The sequence below is a fragment of the Phalacrocorax carbo genome, chromosome 6 (genome assembly GCF_963921805.1).
Source record: "Phalacrocorax carbo chromosome 6, bPhaCar2.1, whole genome shotgun sequence".
NCBI classification, from domain to species: Eukaryota; Metazoa; Chordata; class Aves; order Suliformes; family Phalacrocoracidae; genus Phalacrocorax; species Phalacrocorax carbo.
In genome coordinates this window covers 10652149-10674407 of record NC_087518.1, presented here as the reverse complement: position 1 = coordinate 10674407, position 22259 = coordinate 10652149, and positions in this window count along the sequence as shown.

Here is a 22259-nt window from a genome sequence, read left to right as displayed (position 1 = left end):
CAGACATACATGACATAATGTTTTTGTTCAAAGTATATTCATATTCCTTCTAGGTTCAGTACAGTGCGTTGGTTTTTTCCTCCCTGGAGCGCTGGTGTCAAAGAGAACACCACACAACCCTAGGGGTTATTTTTACCAGGTGAGATGCAGCAGATACAGGACATTTGGGTCTACATTTCTTTACGGAGCTTTTACAAACTGTCAGGAAGGACAACATGACAAGGTCTCAACACAGTCTGAACAGAGCTGGATCAGGGGCTAATGCTTAAACAGGTGAGGTAGAATATTTATGCACAAGGCACCTGTAGGCAAAAACATCAAAGCAGCAGAATGCTTAAGGAAGCTGAGGATGGAGAACAAATCCCAAGGTCTGGACAGCAGAGACTTCAGGGAGGGTAATTTCAGGGGATTTTTGTTAAGTTTGAAGGAGGGGAGGAAGGAGGCAGAGGAGAAAGATAAGGTCAAATCTGAGAGTGAGCATTGAGGCAGTCCTTGAAGAAGAAAGCAGGAAGGTTAGAGAGCATCATTGCCATTGACTCTGCTTAGCAGGAAATGTTGTGCCCATGGGATAAACGAGCCAGAGGCACTGTAGGAAGGGTGGGATGCGAGGAAGGAAATGGTGTTGACATCTTTTGCCCTTTCTCTGTGAAGAAATTGGTCAGCCAGAGCAGGTGAGGTGCAGTGAATAGGCTGGAGTTTTACTGCTGGCAGTCTGTTGAGCAAAGTGATGTTGCTGTTAACACACCTGCATGTGCTGGTAGGAAATAAGTTAAAGAAAGATGCAGAAGTAGCCATAAGCAGGTTTTGTGGACTCAGAAATACCCAGTGACCAGATATTGTTCCAGAGCGTTCAGGAGTGCAGGAGCAGGCCTGGATTTTGTGTAGGTCTTACAAAACCCAAGTGCAATGGGTGGGTTGCTGTCATTTTTCTTGGAGTCTGGTGAGATCTCCCTTCACAGACACAAGCCAGCTTGATTATTCCTGCTTGATAATTTTCTCTCTTTGCCCCAGTAATCAGTTCACACACAAGTTGCTGTTTTCCCGGGCTTGTCGGCAAGCAGTGCAAATCAAGAGATCTGCATTAGGTCGATTTTGAATTAGCAAGTTTGACAAATGTTTTCATTTGAGAAGGCAAGCTGCCTCATTGTGCTTGGTTTAACACGAACACATTAGAGTGACAATGCTGGATTTAACTTTAGTTATCAACACTTTTAGCCTACATTAGTCTAAGTAATTGTCCTGTTTATGTTCTGACAGGTTAAAATAATGTATTCTAGAATAAGAGTGCATCTACAGAAGATGAAAAGCACCCGAAGAGGGTTATCAGCTGTTACTAACTGTGACAAGCAGTGTGAGCTAGATGTATGGATAAATTGCTATTGCTGTAGAGGTTATTCCTATTAGCAGGAGACATATAAGAAACCCTAACAAGGCATTAATACAGTACATCTACTAAAAAAGCTCATCTGTCTTATCCAAGCTCAGGACTAAAGGCACATTCCAGGGTTTTCTTGATACTTCACTGACAGGTCATGATAGACCTTTAAATAAAACAAAAGCTCTACTAGGCTGTTGGGAAAAGTCAGGCAGCTGTAAAGGTTTAGAAGCTAATCTTTAAGAAAATTAATAAACATATTTATCTGACATCTAAAAACTGTTAGGAATGGCGCTTCTGGATTCCTCTTTACACAGAATCAAATAATGTGCAGATGGGATCTTGGCAAAACAGGTAATTTCTGATAAAATTTTCTGTCCGCAGAAAAGAGATTTTTTTTTTTTTCCTTCAGTAAGTGTTCTTGGGATCAAGATAAAGCGATTGTTTAAACATGAAGTGTTCAGTTTCCTTTTCATCTGGAAAATGGTTCTGGAAGTACTGAGAAATGGAACTCAATAGCTGAACACTTTCAGTGTTTTTAAATAACAGAATTGAGCTCCTGCTGTGGGCTCGGTGTGAGTGGGCTTCTGTGGACTTCGGGAGCATGTTCCTATTCATGCTGTTCAGTGGGTTACTTAACTTGCGCCAATGCAGTTTGCAGGGAAATATTTAGGAGGGGTTGGCTCACACATCGGCTAGTTCATCTATAAAAGAAATAGTGTAGAAATTTCTTTAGCAGCAGAAACAGGCTTCTCTGGAGTCACACAGAGGAATTGTGATTGCTAGTACAGAAAAGATGGAAAATTTTTACATTATTTCATTATTTTTCTAAGAGAAGCTATGTAGAACTTTTTTTACCTTACTTAGGCTTGTGCTTGTTACCCAATATCATAGGAATAATTTCCAGAGGCACTCAGTGGGAGCAAGAAAACAAGGGACGGGAGGGTGCATTTTCCATACCAAATGTAATGATGGAAGTTAAATATTGATGGGCTAATTTCAGATGGGAGTTGCATGTGATAATAAGAGGGCTAAAGCTGAAGGAAAGATTGCTGCAGGCTGCTCAGTTCTTCCACAGGGAACTGGGTTTTGAGGATTGAAAAGTCTTGTGAAGGAGAAGATGGCAGTGCTGTATTAATGGCAGACGCAGAAGCTGGGAACATCATGAAGGCTTATGATGAGCACAGAGTAATTGGAGGTCTGAGAAGGAATGGAGGCAGAGGAGATGATATAAATATGACAATAACTACAGCTGGATGAGCAAAAGGGAAAATCATCCTAAAATGTGGAAAAACACTGAATAGGCATAAGCGTAGAGAGTGTGGGACTGCCCCTTTTGGGAGCAGTGCTGTAGTTTTAGCCTATTCTCTAACCGGTCCCTTAATGTAACAAAAAATCTCCACATCAACTCATCTATTCACCTCCTAGAAGAGAAAACCTCTTTAGTCTGATTATTGCTTAAGTACTACTTTGCAGTAATTAGAATAAAAAGCTCTTCTCCTGCTGTAAACTGGCTGTCTTTCTGATACTCTTTACAACAAAGAAACCTTATAAATGTATTTGTATGATTATTTTGACAAGTTTGTAAATGGCCTTGCTGTAGGTGGAGTCCTGAGGAGATAGAGGGCTTGGACAGAAGTGGACCTGATGCATCTGTTTCCCAGTGCATGAGGTAGTCCTAAACTGCAGAAGAATAAGAATGGTAAATGGTGAAAATAACATCAGCAGCCACCATAATTTTATTTTCTTCCTTTGTTCTTTCTTTTAAACTTGAACTACAAACGTAGAAGAGAGTAAAAACTTTGCTTTGGGGAGGAAGGCTCACTGGTGGCCGGTGCTGCTGGAGGTGCATGGCCTGGACTGCTTAGCAGGTTTGCCTCATCTGGAAAGTTGAGCAGCTTCCAGCCCAGCCTGTGCTTCGGTAAAAAAAAAACACCTGGAAAGCTGAGAGTGCAGGGGTTTTGAACACACATTTACCGAACATGAGGTGTTTCCATTAATAACAATGGGCTGTCTGCTGGATCAGGCCCTGGTGGTTAATAGTGGAAGCTTCCGCTTCAGATTAGACCCTCATTGCAAAAGAAGTCAACCTGCAAAGACCAGGAGAGTAAAGAAGAACTCTATGCCAATACTTACTCACCCATTGAAATGGGAACTGGCAAAATGGGATGTGTTTACCAAGGCTTACCAATGCATTAATTTTATTTCTGCATTTTTAATATGTGGCTTGGGTTGTAACATTTTACAATGCAAGGCTTAGGCGTGTTTGTTACATACTGCCAAGATGGGCCTATTTAAGTATGATTTCTGGCAAACACAGAAAACTCGGGTCAGGTATCAAGATCAGTGCTGATTTTAAATGGCTGTCATGGGGGACCTGGTATTTAAAATGGGGAAGGAGTCTGAATAGGTCAGCTGCACCCTGAGTCCTTCTTGGAAGCTGCTCGTTGTTAGTGTGGTGTTTATTCATGAGGAGACTAACATTTCTAGGAGGCACAGGATATAAATATTTAGCACTGCCAGTGGAGAAGGAAAATATTGTTGGAACAATGTCTTCATTTGTCAGAGGAAAAATAGGGACTAATTTTTTTGAGAGAGATCACAATTAACTGCTCCCTATGAACTGTTTCTCTAAAGATTTTGGGCAGATGGATGCTCTTGCAGCAAGAGGAGCGAATGCCAATTGAGAGGAACATGGATCCATTTATGAAGCCAGAGAAATCATTTTGTCAGGCAGGATATAGGTACACAAATTAAGCAGATATCAAAATTATATCGTCTTTTCAATGGGAACTGCCTCTCAAGAATAGTCTATGGACAGGAATACCTAAAGGTCTCAGCAGGCTGTAATTTAACTCTGACAGCACACGACTACAGTAGTAGTCACTCGCTTATAATAATGACAGGCAGTTTTGCCCCACTGCTCTGCAAATTCCCTTCCCGACTGTCACTGGAAAATTTCAGCCTGCAATTGCTCTGCACAGAAACCTCCCGCAGAATCCCTGACCATCCATGTGATGGTATGGGAATGGCTGCCACACAGAAGGGGCTTCTTGGCCCAAAAAGAATTACCTTATTTCAGAGTAAATGCCAGGCTGGACTGTTCTGTGTGAAGTTTCAAACTGCCAAGAGAAATTATCTGTTGGGTGGGTGGGTGCCTGAGCCCTTGCTAGTGCAGGCTCCTCCGTGTGAGTCCGTGTCCTGGTGACTAAATTTGGGTGCTTTCACAGTTTGTATGGGACTCAGCAGCCCATGGTGGCAGCTCTGCAAGTCAGTTTCATGCCATGAAGAGCGTAAGTATGTGAGATGGATGAAGGCAGGCAGAGGAAGGGAAGCAGTGGTGAGCACAGGGTCGCGCTTGCTTTGGAACAAACCCAGAACACGCAGTAGAGCCCTGAGCTACTGAGTCTCCTGCTTTGCTCTGAAGATTTCTGCCTCCCTCTATAATCAAAAAAGTTGTGTTACTTCTAAAGGAAATGGAATTGGACTTTAAAGCATAATAAATAGAAAAATATCCTCAAAACATTTTTAAGTCAAAAGCTTGATATTAAGTAACAAAAATTCTGATCATAGACATTTGCTTTCTTTCAAAATTCTCTGTTTCACGTTGGAAGATGAAAAGTACGTGCTCAAAACCCATTCTGTACTTAGTATTCTTAGCCATGGTTTTTAGTTTTTGACATTTGGAAGTAAAGTTGAAAGTTGCTGATGAAAATTTCAGTTATTGCCCTCTAACATTTGACAGCATTTTCCACAGATCCTGCTATGCCCAAACTACTTTCTGCACAGCCCATTCTTTGAAATTCAGTCACTTTCGCTTTTTCCTCATAAACATGTATGAGTCTACGTCTGGCCTTTGGTAAAATAAGGCCTATTCCAGCTTAAATCTTCCTAACATCCAAATTTCTTGCTAAGCCTCTTACTGCTGCTGAATTTAGTCTACTGTGAATTATCAGAGTTCAGCTCATAGTATAAAGTATGCCTGACCTCTGGCTGTGCAGTCTTCTTTATTATCGTTTTCCTGTGTTTGTTCATGGACATTTTATTGTCCAAAAATTATTGATGGCTGGATCAGGATCTCTCACCTTATAAGCAATGGTTGCTGGCAATTGAAAGGTCTAAATATCTTATTGCTTTGACGTTAAAAAAATAAAATAATTTTCATTTTAATCCTTATTTTCCTCATTATGAATTTTTCATCTTCCTGGAAAATACTGGAGCTGTAAGCAGTTTCAGAAATGGGTTGAAAGTTTGTGTTCTTGTATTGTCCTTTCTCTAACCTCTGCTGAACTGCTGTTTTGTAACTTTTAACAAGTACAGTGAATGACAAATTATATCCCCCGAGGTTTATTCATTCCTATTCTCATATACCACCATTTAACTTGATTGATTTCAGCACAGTCTCCAGCTCCTGGAAATGATCCCCAGCCGATTCCTCAAGGGAAACAGCCACCCTGAAGGATTTTTTTAGGGCCAGAATTCACAAGACAGGCTGTATCACCAGGGCTTCAGGCACAGGTTAAGTAGGCAGTTGCATAAGGTGGGGACCTGCCCTGGAAGTAAAAAGCAAACTGAGTGGTGGCTGTGGCCACGCATCTTTATGTTCAGCCTGGTTTCTGTGCCTGTCCCCACCTTGTCCCTGCTTGGTGAGTGCAGATCTCCCCTCTTGCAATCCCTTTCTCAGATGTCTCCTTACTCCATCCCCTCTGTAGCAGAACCATCCCTTTGAGGATGATTTGTAGTGGTGGAGCTCTGGTAACACAGAGAATAGGGAATAATGGAGCAGGAACTGGATTTTCCGTGGGAAGATGTAGAGTGGGGCTATTCATATGGCAGTTTTCCATCAAGACCAGACCTCATCAGGCTCCCAGACCCCTGATGTCTCCCACATTTCTGCAGATCTGCCCTTTTTGCCATTCCCCCAATTCTGAGAAGCAGCGCAGGTCCTGCTGCAGCCCTTGGCTGCCCTGAGAGAGCTGGAACTGCCTCTAGTTAAGATGATGGTGGTAAAATTGCCCACGGGATGTATAAAAAAGGGTTCAGTTTGACAGCAACTCTTTTGTAGCTGTAATGTCCTGGGCCATAACAGAGGAATGTTTTATGGACACTGCTTACGTGGTTTGTATGGCTGTAGGTTCCATCTGTTTGTGGACTGATGTGCCGGTTTGAAAAAAGCACATCTTCAATGGGATACAATGAGCAAGGTTTTTAAACTTAGGGCTATATTGTTCAATACACCCTCTATGACTTCTGCAACCCTTCAACCCCACTGTTTACTGTATTCCTGCAGTCGCCCTGAGTGCTCTCAGGGGAGGATGTGGAGGGACCTGCTGGAGGGGTAATGTTTGCTTTGGAAGAAACATATATTTTCAAAATAAGTTGCCCTCCCAGATTTTAAGACCTCAAAATAATTATTTTCTTTGAGATGGATTCCCACCCCCCCAACCCCCCACAGCATTCCTGCTTGAATTTATTTTCTGTGAAAGAGAAAGAAACCTTTCAGGTCTAAGAATATTGCCTCAGAAATTGGTTCATTTGCAGTTAGAGCTAAAGAGATTATTTTGATTTTTTCAGTCCCTAATTCTGGGGGGAATTTCTCTCCTCCATGGAGATGGAGCACTGCACTTTATACCCTATTCGCTTTATGTCTACACAAGAGGCAATGGCTCATTGTGCCACTGCCATGAATCCATTACCCACTTCTATAGAGAAGCCTTTAGTTTTTGGGACCCATCCAGCCTAACCTTTGAAGTTTGGATTTGAGGTGAACATCCTAGTATGAGGTTAATCCCTGTCTCCAGACAGCTTTCAGCCTTTACTCTCTTTGCAGTGGTCACAATTTCCCTGGTGCACTGTGGGTCTGAGTAAAAGAAATCTGCCAGCAGCAATGCCGCAACCATCTCCCTGGCTCACAGAATCACAGAATGTTAGGGGTTGGAAGGGACCTCTGGAGATCATCTCGTCCAACCCCCCTGCTTGAGAAGGCACACCTAGAGCAGGGGGCACAGGAACATATCCAGGCGGGTTTTGAATGTCTCCAGGGAAGGAGACTCCACAACCTCCCTGGGCAGCCTGTGCCACTGCTCTGGCACCCTCACGGTAAAGAGGTTTTTTCTCATATTGAGGTGGAACTTCCTATGTTCCAACTTGTACCCGTTGCCCCTTGTCCTGTCATTGGACACTACTGAAAAAAGCCTAGTGCCATCATCCTGAACACCCACCCTTTAGATATTTATAGGTATTGATGAAATCCCCCCTCAGTCTTCTCTTCTCCAGGCTAAGCAAACCCACACGTCTCAGCCTTTCCTCCTAAGGGAGATGCCCCACTCCCCTGATCCTCTTTGCAGCTCTCCGCTGGACTTGTTCAAGCAGTTCCCTGTCCTTCTTAAACGGAGGGGCCCAAAACTGGACACAGTACTTACTCCAAATACAGTCTCACTAGGGCAAGAAAGGCTCCCTGCCTTTCTGAACATAAATTCTTCTCTTTTGGCAGTAAAAGGGAAAGAATTTAAAAAGAGATATAGGAAACTTGAAAACAGATTCCTAGAAGGTGTCTCATCAGATAACCAAGCTGCAGTTAGGCGTTTTTAATGCAAGCTGGAAAACACTTTGAAAATACTGTTATGCATCAACCTAACTATTATCTCTGAATACAGGGAGTGGTGTAGAGACTGGTGTTGAGAATTTGCCAAATAGTGACAACCCTTCACCATGTCTCACCCTCTGTTCCTGATAGGCAGCAGACTCCTGGCTAATCCAAGGACTTGAGGGAAGTGTGAGACCGTTGGGATGTTCCAGAAGCTTTGGAAAGCTGTGCAAATGAGCAATGCCATTCCACACCTTCCTAAGAGTATATGATGTAAACCCACCCCCCCCCCCCCAAAAAAAAACATATATATGTATTGCCACTGCCATTACTGAAACTTGGTGGGATGAATCCCATGACTGCAATCTGGCTATTGATGGCTACAGGCTGTTCAGAAGGGACAGGTGAGGAAGGAGGGGTGGAGGTGTTGCTCTCTACATCAAGAAATTGATAGTGTGAAGATCTGTCCCTGAAGAATAACCATGAGCAGGTTGAAAGCTTATGGGTAAGAATCAGAGACAGAGGCAACAAAGGGAACCTTGTGGTTGGATTCTACTACAGGCCACCTGATCGAGGGGAGCCTACTGATGAAGCCTTCTTCCTCCAACTCCAGGAGGCTTCATGCTCACAGGCTGTTGTCCTACTGGGGGACTTCACCACATCTGCTGAAAAAGTAGCACGGCACGTTGTAGGCAATCCAGGAGATTCTTAGAACGCATTGAGGATAGCTTCTTAAGCCAAGTAATAGATACCCCTTCCCGAGGGGATGCAGTACTGGACCTGATGGTCACCAATACAACTGAGCTCATCAGTGACATCAAAATTGGAGGCAGCCTGGGCTGTAGTGATCACGCATTGGTGGAGTTCACACTCCTGAGGGATATGGGAAAAGCGAGGAGTACAGTCAGGACCCTAAATTTTAGGAAACCAAAATTACAGCTCTTCAAGGAGTTAGTCAGCAGGACTCCCTGGGAAACAGTCCTCAGGGGCAAGGGAACAGAAGAGAGCTGGCAGATCTTTAAGGATGCATTCCATACAGTGCAAGTGCTCTCAGTTCCAGGTGTAAGAAATCAGGCAAGGAAGGGAAGAGACCAACATGGGTGAGTCAAGACCTGCTGGTCAAACTAAGGAGCAAGAGGGAACTGCACAGGCAGTGGAAGCAGCGACAGGTATCCTGGGAAGAGTGCAGGGATGCTGCCTGGTTGTGTAGGGATGGGGTCAGGAGGCCCAAAGCACAACTGGAGCAGAATTTGGCAAGGGATGCAAAGGATAACAAGAAAGGCTCCTACAGGTATGTCAACCAGAAAAGGAAGGTTAAAGAAATCATACCCCCTCGATGAACAAGAATGGTGACCTAGTATCAACAGAGGAGGAGAAGGCTGAGGTACTCAACAACTTTTTTGCCTCAGTCTTCACTGGCAACCTCTCTCCTTACCCCTCCCGAGTTGATGGACCACAAGATGGGGACCAGGGTGGTAAAGCCCCTCCCACTGTAAGGGAAAATCTGGTTCGTGACCACCTGAGGAACCTGAACATACACAAGTCTATGAGACGGACCTGATGAGATTCATCCCAGAGTCCGGAGGGAATGGGCTGTTGTAGTTGCCAAGACACTCTCCATGATATTTGAAAAGTCATGGCAGTCAGGTTAAGTTCCTGGGGGCTGGAGGAAGGGAAACATTGTGCCCATCTTTAAAAAGGGTGGAAAGGAGGACCCAGGGACTACCGACCTGTCAGCCTCACCTCTGTGCCTGGAAAGATCATGGAACAGATCCTCCTAGAGGCTATGCTAAAGCACACGGAGGACAGAGAGGTGATTTGAGATAGCCAGCATGGCTTCACAAAGGACAAGTCCTGCCTGACCGACCTAGTGGCTTTCTGTGATGGAGTGACTGCATCAGTAGACAAGGGAAGAGCAACAGAGGTCATCTATCTGAACTTCTGTAAGGCCTTTGACACAGTCCCCCACAGCATTCTTCTCTCTAAATTGGGGACATACAGATTTGATGGGTGGGCTGTTTGGTGGATAAGGAATTGTCTGGATGATCACATCCAGAGGATAGTGGTCAACGGGTCGATGTCTAGATGGAGACCGGTAATGAGTGGTGTCCCTCAGGGGTCCATACTGGGACCAGTGCTGCTTAACATTTACATCAATGACTTAGCGGGATTGTGCCTACCTTCAGCAAGTTTGCAGATGACACCAAGCTGAGCAGTGCAGTTGACATGGCAGAAGGACGGGATGTCATCCAGAGAGACCTAGATAAGCTGGAGAGGTGGGCCTGTGAGAACCTCATGAGGTTCAACAATGTGAAGTGCAAGGTCCTGCAGCTGGGTTGGGGCAACCTCTGATATCAATACAGGCTGGGGGATGAAGGAATTGAGAGCAGCCCTGTGGAGAAGGACTTGGGGGTACTGGTGGACAAAAAGCTGGACATGAACCAACAATATGCACTTGCAGCCCAGAAGGCCAACCATATCCTGGGCTACATCAAAAGCAGCGTGGCCAGCAGATCAAGGGAGGTGATTCTCCCCCTCTACTCCGCTCTGGTGAGACCCCACCTGGAGTGCTGCATCCAGTTCTGGAGCCCTCAGCACAAGGACATGGACCTGTTGGAGCAGGTCCAGAGGCAGGACACAAAAATGATCCGAGGACTGGAGCACCTCTCCTACAAGGACAGGCTGAGAGAATTGGGGTTGTTCAGCCTGGAGGAGAGGAGGCTGCGGGGAGAACTTATGGTGGCCTTTTAGTACTTAAAGAAGGACTATAGGAAGGATGGGGACAATCTCTTTAGCAAGGCCTGTTGTGACAGGACAGGGGGTGATGGTTTTGAACTAAAGGAGGATAGATTTAGCCTAGCTATAAGGAAAAAGTTTTTTACAATGAGGGTGATGAAACATTGGAACAGGTTGCCCAGAGAGGCTGTGGAGACCCCATCCCTAGAGACATCCAAAGTCAGGTTGGACGGGGCTCTGAGCAACCTGATCTAGTTCAAGATGTCCCTGCTCACTGCAGCGGGGTTGGACTAGATGACCTCTAAAGGTCCCTTCCAACCCAAACCATTCTATGATTCTATAATATATATAATCTCATAACATATAGAACTGTGTTGAATTAATGTAAGCTGTGACCTTTGTTCTGATGCTCATCCTTTAAAAAAAGTTGAGAGCGATTGTAAAAATAATTTTTGTCTTAAAAAATTAATTGACCCTGTTAGTAGAATAAATCTTATTTCACAGTAGAAAATAGAAAAAGTCAGCAAAGTTTGCATTAGAAATAAGATTCAGTTTTTTACTGTGAGTGTAATTAATAATTGAAACAGCTTAAAGGAAGAAGTGGCAGATTTTCCACCAGTGGGGTGTTTAAGTCAACGGGGAATGTCTCCTAAAGACTCAGAAAGTAAAATTCCAGTCATTGTTCTGTTAGAGATCAAGCTAGGAAAAAAACTTTAAGTATCTCTTTTGTCCTTAAACCTCTATAAGGTCTATAAACACCTGCTTCCTTGATCTGCAGAAGTTTGCAGGATTCTAAAAACTTCAAATAATATCCTCACAACTGTAAAATATTATAGTTCTATGCTAAACCCAAAGATTTTGGAGTTTCAAAAGCATTTTCTTTAGCTCTCTGCATCTTCCCTATTTATGTATATTTTCCCCTTACATGAAATTCTTTTTATAACTCAGTCTTTTATATTGTTCTTTTGTGCCCTTTCTACACTGTAATCATTTCTTCATCATAATTCTCTTGTTGCTATGTGATGTTCCACTACTCGTGTTTTTCTTTGATTTAGCTGTTAGTGTTGTTTTAACTCTTCACTTTCTGTCCTTGCCAGCACTTCCCAGTAAATACATAAAAAAGATAACAGACTGCATTTTCTCAAGTAACAAGAAAGATCAATTGTTAAATACTGAAAGAATTGCAATTGCACTTAGAGCTGTAAAGAATAACAGAGCTTACCTGCATAGTCTATCTCGATTTAACTTAGTCGCTTCTTCCTGAAATAGCCCCTTTCTTCTCAGCTGACTGAAGTACTCTGCTTCATCAGAATTAAAGAGGGAATTACTTGGGTCATTTTAGACAAGGCTGATGATAGCTCACTAGCAGCATGGCTTTGACTTTGCATTTCAGAATTCAGTCCATGAAACGCATTCAGTAAAATATGACGATATCTGAAGATTATTACTTGGAAACGCCAATGAAGTGGTAGATTTTCAGCCGCATGACTTGACATGTGAGTTACAGCTGGGGTAAACCCCTTATTCCTGGGAAAGTTTCAGAGAAACTCAATTTGACTGAATTTTGTGATCATAGGAGAATGTGCAGTAGGAAACAGCCTTCCTAGCAGGCCCTCGGTAGCTGGAAAGGATCTGCAGCTGTGGATATTTTCTGCAGGTACCGTGCAGTTCTTAGCGCGGCTGGGATCACTCTTTCCGTACGGGTATTCACAGCGTTTCATCATATCTCTTGCTGATCATACTGATAGTTAGCAGCTATCCAACTATTACTGACTTAACAGCCACGATATATATTAAGTAGCCTGCATGGATCTAGGTGTATTCCTTCCCTATTTGCCTCCCCAGAGCAGTCCCATTTGTTTCTGTGCCAGCTGGGAGCATGGTGCAGGGCTAGAGGGAATTGTTGTCCCTGTTAGGCTCACTCTTAGCTCTGTGCTTCCCTCATCCCTTGTTTGGAAAAGAATGTCACCATTGTGCCCCAGTTTTAGCCCTCTGCTAAACACTCTTGCTGAGAACTCCCAAACAGTGTGTGCAATTTGCACAGGCCAGGCAGAGCTCTAATGCAGAATCATACCTGCTTGAATGCCAGTCAGAGAAGCCTGCAAAGAAATATCACACAAAATGTGGGGGCTACTCAAGATGTAGTTGAATTCCTAGAGGATAAATCAAACAACAGCATCAGATACTAGCTTACACATCTCTGAAAGCCTGCTCACCACATATCTTGCTTGGTAGATTCGCCAGCTCAGAAAACTCTCCTGAACTTCCAGTTGCAATTACAACAGCCAAACTCTCTGTCCTCAAGAGCAGCCCCCAAACCACTGCTGTATCAGCTTCACACCAATTGCTTTACTGATGCTCACTTAGGCTAATGAATACTAAATATTGCAGAGCATTCCTGTTGTGCTCAGAAGATTGGTTTGAAAACTGCTTTGGAAAGCAAGTGCAGCACCCACCTGCTTTGTCTGCAGGAACAGAGAGCACAAGCTGTGCTCAGGTGTAATCAGGAGGTGTCTGAGGCTTCCCATGTCCTATCAAGGCATAGGAGGTAGTAGTAGGAGAATTTTAGAAACCCTAAAACATAGCAGAGGAACTCGTAACATTGTACTTCGTTGGAAATATAGCCTAGAAAAGGCAGTACTAAGGATATAAAGGAAGCAGAGGACTCAGGGCTCCCCCAAAGGGCTCTGCGTTGACCAACATTTGTGACCAGTATGACAATAAAGCAAATGGTCTCTCATACTGAGAACTGTTCTAGTAGCTAATTATCAGCTGCTTATTTGTCAGCTGTATTTGGGTAAGGGCAGATCACACCCAGCTCACCTGTGGCCAATATTTAATTGTGACAAATGACCCTGTGTTCAGCTCTTGCTGGGTTAGGGGGCTTCTTTTTGGGGTATTATCCATTTAATTTAGCTGCTCAAAAGGGAACCTAAGCTCTTCTAACAGCATGGGTCATGCTTGTTCAAACAGCACCTCTTTGACTTGCTAGTCCTTTTTAACTCTCACGCTGCAGGGCTCCTTTTTTCTTGGAGCCTTTTTTCCTAGTTTGCTTTTCCAGGGCTTGCTTTTTATATGTGGGAGAGCTGCCTAGTAGATGCTGTTTTATAACTGGCTGTGGTCTCTGTCTCTTCAGCTGGTAAGTACTGCTGAGCTTTATTTTTACTATTACAGGGTGTTAATATAAGCTTTGAGCAGTTGCTTTTGCTAGGGAAACAGAATACCATGTTACTTTTGCTAGCAGTAAGTACACTTCAGTTTTCCTCTCTAATCCCATCATCTTCTTGCAGCTCTTCTCTGTGTACAGACTGCGTGTTCCTTACTGTAGTATGTGACCTTGGACCTGTGTGTCTGCTTCTGATAATGTACCTCGCTTTGCTTGCTTAGTGTGAATTACCTTGGAATAATTGGGCTGACAGTTGCTTGGCAGTGAAAGTGCCTGTTGCTGCAGGACTTCTCCTGTAAACTCTGACGGTATCAGAGCTGCAGTGCACGCCCTAGTGCAGACAAATGATTCAACTGTTACTGAATTTCTTCCTGTAAGTAAAATGTATGAATGTTCTGTGCATTGCATTGCTTTGGCCAGTTAAAATAGCTGCAGAAGTATGCCTTGGCTTTGTCCATCCCTCTCTAGCTTCTGAAAGTACTGGATGTTAAACTGGCCATACATGTTCAGGCCATATATCCCAAAGAGTTGTTTCTTGCTCAGTACACAAAGGTCACAGTAGCTCTGAGCACCTCTGAACAATCTAATCAATGTATGCATAAGCCTGTATGGAAACCCTTTTGCATTTAATTAACAGGCAGGTTCTGGCAGTCACACTTGGCTCTAATTGTTATTTCTTTTGTAAGTTAACTTTCATTGTTTAAAAACTGATTTTAAATTTCAAGTCCCTGGAAATGTTTGTTTGCAGCAATTTCCTTCAAATAAATATTGTCTCAGCTTCATTTGTGTTTCTTTAGTTCCATTGCAGAAACTCATAAACATCCCTGAAAGTGAGGACTTGGAGGCTGAAATATATCAGGGAAGAGTAGAGAGATGGCTCAGGCTAGCAGAGGGTCCCACTCTACAGTCACAGTTAATGTACCAGAACGGGTCAAATTAGGCCTGCTTCTCTGCTGTGTTTAAATACAACTTGTGATATTTCCCCACCATTTTCAGGCATTATTAGCACTTGCTGTATAAAGTATTAAACATGCACCCTCCATTTATCCACATTAATGATTCAGTGCAAACTCCTGCCTTGCCATTAATATCCACTAACCTCGTTCAGTGATAAAACTTGATTTAGTCTCCAAATTACCTCAGCACAAAATTTCTTGGAGCAGCACTGTCTAATAGTTCAGGACTACATGAGCTGTTATGATAGCCAAATAACAACAGCGGCAGCATCTTTTTTTTTGAGACTCGGTGGAAAAAAGAATCAATCCAGCACATAAAGAGAGACACAAATAAATTGCTAAACAGTATAATCCAATGATACCATACATCTCAGAAATGAGTGCCTGAAAAAATCAATAAAAATTGAAATTGAAAAGGGAAGAATTGTAGTTGTCCAAATGTAGGTATGTCAATAGGAGTTTCAGGTGAAGGTGCCAGCCGGCCGGGTGCCAGGCTCTGAGAATGGGAAGGGAGGTTGGCTCTGGATAAGTGGGAGATGCTGCCAGGGCATAGTACAGCAAGGAAAAGGTGATGCTATCTGCACTGGTGTGGGTGTTGCGGGAGAACAGGAGAAGGAATAGTGCCCTCTGGGATTTGAGGGGCTGCTGCACCATTCCTTTTGCAGCTTGACAGCTTTCTTCTGTGGGGAGGTGGAGGTGGGAGCAGAGCAGACTGCTCAGTACCTGGGGTCTCATCTTGGTTTTGCTTTACTTGGAGGGTGAGATATTGGTTTTGGGGCATCTGTAGCTACAAAAGTTCATATTCATGTGCCTAGGCTGTGTTTGTAGTGGTGTGGATCCGTAGCATCCAGGGATAGTGTGTTCGATGCCCCTTTGTTGTGCCTGCGCTGGAGTTTGTGTGGGGCACCGGGGCTTGATGTGTGGTCTAGATGAAGTAGATGGTTCTGGGGGGTTGCTGCTTTGTGGGTTTGTTGTGCAAGGCAAGGAAGTCAGGGTCTTTCACGCTGCACTGACCCATCTCCCCAAGGATGGGTTTGAAGCTAATATAATGTGGATTTTGTTGCTTTGTTTTTCTTCCCTTGACTTCCTTGTGGGCTGGTGGGTGTAGGTTTTGGTGCTAAGACTGCTGAGTGGTGGGTGCTCGGGGACCCACCAGGCTTCTTTAATTTTTGTTCTGGCTTTGCATTTTTTAAAAAATGCCCTTAAAATCCCAGTCTTCCTACAGAGCTTGAGCAGACCCAAGCTGTGCTGCTTGCTAGCTCAGATCTGTTTTCTATCCTGCATGCTCTCCTTTATTGCTCCCCTTGGAGTCTGCTGGCAGCAGATCAAGCATGGCTTGTCCTTCTTGGTTTGCAGCAGCCTGCTGTCTCCAAAGGTTTATGAAAACAGTAGGACTGATGCCTCACTCCTGTAGCATTTTCTCTGTGTGTCCTGTTAGTGCTGCAGGCATTTTAAAACAAACACAGGAAAAAAAGAAGGAAAAAAGAGAAAGAGGTGGAAATAAGTAGAGAAAGAAAGGCAAGGTAGACACCTGCCCATCACCTGGTAAGGGAAGGAAGAACCAAATAATCCAGAGCGACTTGAACAGTCTGAGCCCAGTGATCCTGTTGAATTGAGTCTGCCGTCTCCCAGATTGTATAGTTTAAAATAATTTGCTGAAGTTTTAGACAAGAGTTATTAAATGAATATTAATCAGTCATTACATTCTGTGAAAATGCATCTTCATTCTGGGCTGAATGAGGCCATTTAGCTGTGGTGTATTCAGCATGCTAATGTCTCTGTAAGAGGGTTTCTTCCCCGCTAAAGTCATGCGATTCACTCAGCCTTGGTAGCGATGGCAGTTGTTTCAACCAGGCAGGTGCCTTTGGGGCTGGCCGCTTGCAGTTTTTTCAGTTCCATTAAGTAATGCAGTTTGAGATATCAGTCCAGCCTCGACTCCAAGTCCTGCCCTACCTGCACTGAAGCTAGGATATTCCCTTCCACTTAAGAAAGCTTAGGTTGAAATGCTTGCTTTCTTCTATTTCTGAACGCCTTCAGGCCAGTGTTTATCTTGGCTTGCTTCAAGTGCATTCAGCTCCCAATCTTGATCCCCGTGGCAGGAAATGCCATTGCCCAGCTCCTGACTCATGCAGAAGCTGAAATATTGAGGCGAAAACTGCAGACATCTTAATCGTGGGTGTATTTTTGCCACCAAGACACTAAAAACATTGCTCATGAAGGAGCAGGTGTTAACAGTTGTTTGGAAAATAATCTCTTTAGAAGAACATCATCTCTCTGGCTTGACCTATACCCTGTGTGTTTGTACCATCTAGCCCCATGTCTGTTTCCCCCACATGTAGGGGGCAGCAGGTCGCTTGTGAGGAGTACTGGCCATGGCCCAATGCTTGCCCTTGTCCTCATGGGGACAGGCTGCCCACCCAAAGCCCTCTGAACTCTCCCCTGTAACTTCTGGTGCTTGCTTGGCCCTGGAGAAACATGAGAAGCCTGAGCTGTTTAGAGGAGAGTATTGATTGACTAATGCCAACTCAACCAAATTCATCACCCTTCCAGAGATGCTGCAGTCCTCTAATTCTTTTTGTGAATAACTTCTCCTTTTCCCATATATAACAGCAAAGGGGAGAAAGAGGAAACTGTAGATGAGTTCTTCCAACCTGCGTTCCCCCTCCAGGCTCCGGCAATTGCGGATAAGCAGCAAATACTAGTTAACTTCTGGTGTGTGTTTATAGTGAAATCCTGGAACAGGTGTCTGGCCCTGTGTTTGGACTATGTGCCAGCAGCACTCATCACAGAAATCTGTAAGAAAGAAGGAATCTTCTTTGTTGTTGTGAGGATGATTTGCGGCAGGGGATCTGGAAACAATGTTTGTCAGAGGGCATTCAGAAAGCAGCTCTTTCCTGCTTACGCTTGAAAAGATTAGTCCATGCAAAATGTGCTCCCAGGGCTGTCGCTGCTCTGTGCTTGCAGCCCTGGGGGCAGGAGGCCCTGGGAGCCCGGCTGGCAGCTGCAGGACAGCACACACAGCCTCCAACAAAGACACCGCTTCTGTGCACTTTGTCCTCTGTGTGACACATCCGTCGCGTCCTCGGGCTCGTCAAACCTGGCATGCCTGATAAGTGAGGTGGTCCAGTGCTTGCTACTCTATGGAGTATAAGAGAAGAAATGCAAGGAGGTCCCTGGTGCTCCATTGGTGACTTTGATGCCACAGAAAAGTCTTTTGGGTATAAAACAAACTCCAGTGATATGTGCAGATCTAGAAGAAGCAGTGAAAGGTCTTTCTGGAAACGTGGGACAGTAAGCGTTAGTGACATTGCCTGGGTTGTGGTTAAAGCATTCCTTAGGCAAGTTGTTTTATTACCAGGCTTACCCAGAGCAATACAGGCTGCTGACTAATTATCTCAGTAGGTGGCATGTTGGTGTTTGGGGTTGGGTTTTTTTTCCCTGCTGCTTAATAAGTAGAAGGAACAAGGCTCAAAACTTTCTAGCGTATGTCAAACATGTATGCGTGCATGTGAATTTTACTGAAGGATAGAATGGTGAGTTTTCACTAGCCTAATATTCCTTGAGAGGGTGTTTTGCATGAAGAACCATTACCCTTGTAATAGTTCTGCAGGTTATAAAAGGTAGAGCGCTTATAATAGGGTTTTCTTAACTAAAGAAGTCTTTTATGTATGTTTCACTGAGGTTCTTTTTTTTCCTTATCAGACCTTCTTTTTAATGATACATAGAGGGAATAAACCAGAAGGAAACCATTAAACCCATGCAGGAAAAAAAATTAACACATTTTCTTGCTCTTGGGTCTAAAAAAATAATGAATCATTAAACCTTGAAGTCACATTGACATTGCCAAATGGGTTTGAAATCAGCTTGGGCCTGAGAAGCTATAGAAAACCTGCCAAGTGACTAAAACAGATACTGATGGTGATGTAAGAAATTGGAAACATCTATTAAACAGACGCAGCTTTCCATTTCCTAAAAGTTATTGGTTGGAGTAGTGCAGCACTTCCCCGGTGCGCATGTGCTGCAGGGGGACGGCCACAGGCAAAACCTAGTTAACTGAAAACATCACAATCAATAAAAAGCACTATGTTTTCCATTTACTTCTGGTTTTCAGGGGTTTATTTTGTTGCAGCAGCAGAAGGCATCAGTTCAATATCAATTCACTTTCTGGGTGGGGAGAGCTATACAGATGTCAGCTTTTAATGCGTGATGAAGTTTGTGACAATACTAAGCTTACTAAAATTTAGACCAAGTGCTGTTTGGTGCAACATGGGGCACCAGCTAATCCTGTGTTCAGTAAACAGGCAAGGCAGAGATCTGTGTTGATATCATGTTTTCTGGCCAGGAACAAGGAGGGGGTCCTATTTCCCATGTAATCCTCTCATTAAATTGCTAAATACCAGCATTTCTTACTTAGTAGCTGAATTGAAACTCAGCTTCTGATATTAGGGTTTCTTGTTAGTTGGGGGGGATGCTCCAAGCCAAGGGAGGATGTCATATCTGTGTTTTTTGTGTAGATGAGGTAAAGCCATTACCTGTCTTGAGTATCCTTGTACTCTGATGTGGTTCCTGCCTAGTGTGTGGTGTGGTTTGGTGCTGTTGCATGCAGTTCCCTGTGGCCCTTCATCTTTGGGAGTGCCCTGCATCCAGGTTTGAGAGAAGCTGGCCTTGGTGCCTGCTGAACAGGCATCTGTGTGTAGTTGTCCTGCACTGTGGTGTGGTTTTAAGAACAACAACAGAAATAACTCATGTGGGTGATGTATTTGCTTGAGATTCTGGGCATCACTTCAATCAGCAATGTAGAACAAGGCTGGGGCTGGATCTGTTGGGGGACATCTTCAGTGATGCGATTTTCCATGCTCAAACCCCTGGGGCAGCTCTGCTTAGGTGTGAGCTCCTCCAGCAAGCATCTTAAATGTACTGCTCTACTGGCTACAGATATTATGGTCTTCTCATGACAGCCCACAGCTCTTCATGTGAGAGAGTCTATTTTGACCTTCTCTTTTTTGGGAGCTGATTGCCAGTTTTAGTTGTCCTTTTCTGCCCATTTGAGAGGGTAATGTGAGAAATGAGAACTGACATTGCATTTTAAGTGCAAGCCCTGACAGAAATTTGGTATCTACACATCTTTGTGGAACAGATCCAGCTCAGAGCAGGAAGAGGAGCACTGCTGTAATACTGACCTGGCTCTTGGGCTCTGCTTTTCAGAAGAAAATATACTGCACCAGAAAGTTAAGTCAGCAAAGCTTCTTATGACCCAAATTCTAAAGGGAAAACCTGAGGCAAATGATTGCTGGGAAAAGAGGTTCATCAAAGGCAGAGAAATACAATATTCTCTGTCTCTTTCTCTGTAAGAAAACCTATGTAAAATACAATAGAGGAAACATTTTGCTGATTCTGATCCCTGGGTTGCAGAGCATTAGCTGCCAGACTGCAGCTCGTGTGCTCCAGTTGTGCTAGAAGAATATTCCCCTGAGTAAAGCAGTAAATGATCCCTTTTCAGAGGAGAGTGCTGTCTGGGCACATCCTGCGGGATCCTGGACTCCACGTGCTGAACTGTGTTAAAAGGTATTAAAAATACATGAAATGCTCTCTGTCATGCTGTTTCTCTCCACTTAAGTAACTACAATGGCTGTTGCAGAGATGCTATGTGGTAATGAATGTACTGAGATGTGGGAGAGGGTACATATGTGTATTTTCTTCTTTTGGAATTTAAAATTAACAAGAATTGCAAAATGGATTGACTAGAAAAACATATGAGCAATAACCTTGTAACTTATGAGCACAAGGTGTAGTAGGAAACATCTCTTGCTGAAGGGCCTTTGCAGAAGGCTGCTAAAACTTCTTTCTATTGATCTAGATGCGATTTCATATGTTTTCTTCCCTGATAGCTGCTGGCTGCCATTCCAATGGTCAATCATTGTTTTCCTTTGTCACCAAGGCAATATCAGGCATGATATTGTCCTGCTGGTTGGTTGCATCTTGTTTAAGTAGTTTAAGTACCATGTGTTACACTTGTCCTAATTGTTTTGTGCTTGTCAGTAAACTTGGCTGATGATATTTTTCCCATCTGGTCCAAGCTGTGACTTCAGATTTCTCTTCCCATCTCTTTTGTTGTGCTAGAGGACAGAAACAGGTAAGTTAGGCACTATGAGCTATGGACATATTCACTTTGGGGTAAATTTGAAGATGTTAGTTCTCTTCATGAAAAAACCCCACACTTTTGAAATGAAGATTGCGTGTTTTCTGTTAGGAGAACAGAGAGCATTTTGGCACCTCCTAAGATTTTCCTTTTTTGATGAAATGATGCTGTTCACAGAAATTGAAATTTTCTTATGGAAAACTCTCTCTTAAAAATGCCCCACTGTTGTATTTGTGCAGTACTTACAACTGACCACTGTGTTTTGTGAGGGCATCCCCTTGCAGTCCTTTCTCACCTTTTGTTATGCTTGCGCTAGAAACACAGAAGGGTGAAGGACAGAAGCATTTAGCAGGGTTTTTTTTCTTATAACTTTGCAAGATTTATTGATTTCATACAAAACTAGGCTTTGATCATTTTCTTTCCAAAGCAATTGTATTTGCTTTATTCCAGCTTGGGAATATGGTTTAAATTTACTTGTCTTTCCCATATCATACACTGTATGTCTTCTGGTGCATGCTTTCAAGTTTTAAAGTTTGATTTATTGTAATTTATTACCTAGAAGGTGTTCTTAAATTACAGCCTCAATAATGTAATCTACTAAAAACTCTGAGGTTTTATCACATCACACCTGTATTTGACAGCAAACTGATCTGACAGTATTATTACATGTTTTTGATGGGCTTATTTAAAATCCTTAAATCCCAGTTTCCTCTTTATTTCGCTACCGTAACATCACTGGCATAGCCTTGTGATCAATTATCCACTTAGGAAGACCCAAACCTCTGCCAGTTAGGTTTCCAGAGAGGTGCTCATGTCAGCATCTGTTAAATATGTTGATTTTATCACAGCTTAAAAAAAGTTGCCTTGCCCTCTCCTTGCTGGAGGGTTGCACACTGATCTTCTGGCATGCTTTTGCTAGTACTCACCTTCTGGGCAGGTCTAGTGGCAGTGGGAACCCTGCAAGGGGCACAGAGGTCTTTCCTCCTGCCAGAATATTGTTTTTTAATGGAAACTACAAAAAGGATGAGCTGCCTGGCACTGCTATGGCTTCTGGGGAAAAGCAGCACAAGTTTGGTTGCATTTAGTTCTGACTAGGTTCAGTTTGTGGGATGGACTTAGCACTCTCCTTGCAAACCGGGCATTATGGCTGGGCTAGTGTCCCTGGGGGAAAGGGGTGACCTTTGTGCCAGCTGGACGTCTCTGCCCCAGCACTGATAAGTGCCTCCAGCTATCTGCTAGGGTCATGTTATCTGCCTCTCCCTTCTTACTGCCACCTCTCTGTGGTGGGAAGATGCTGCCTG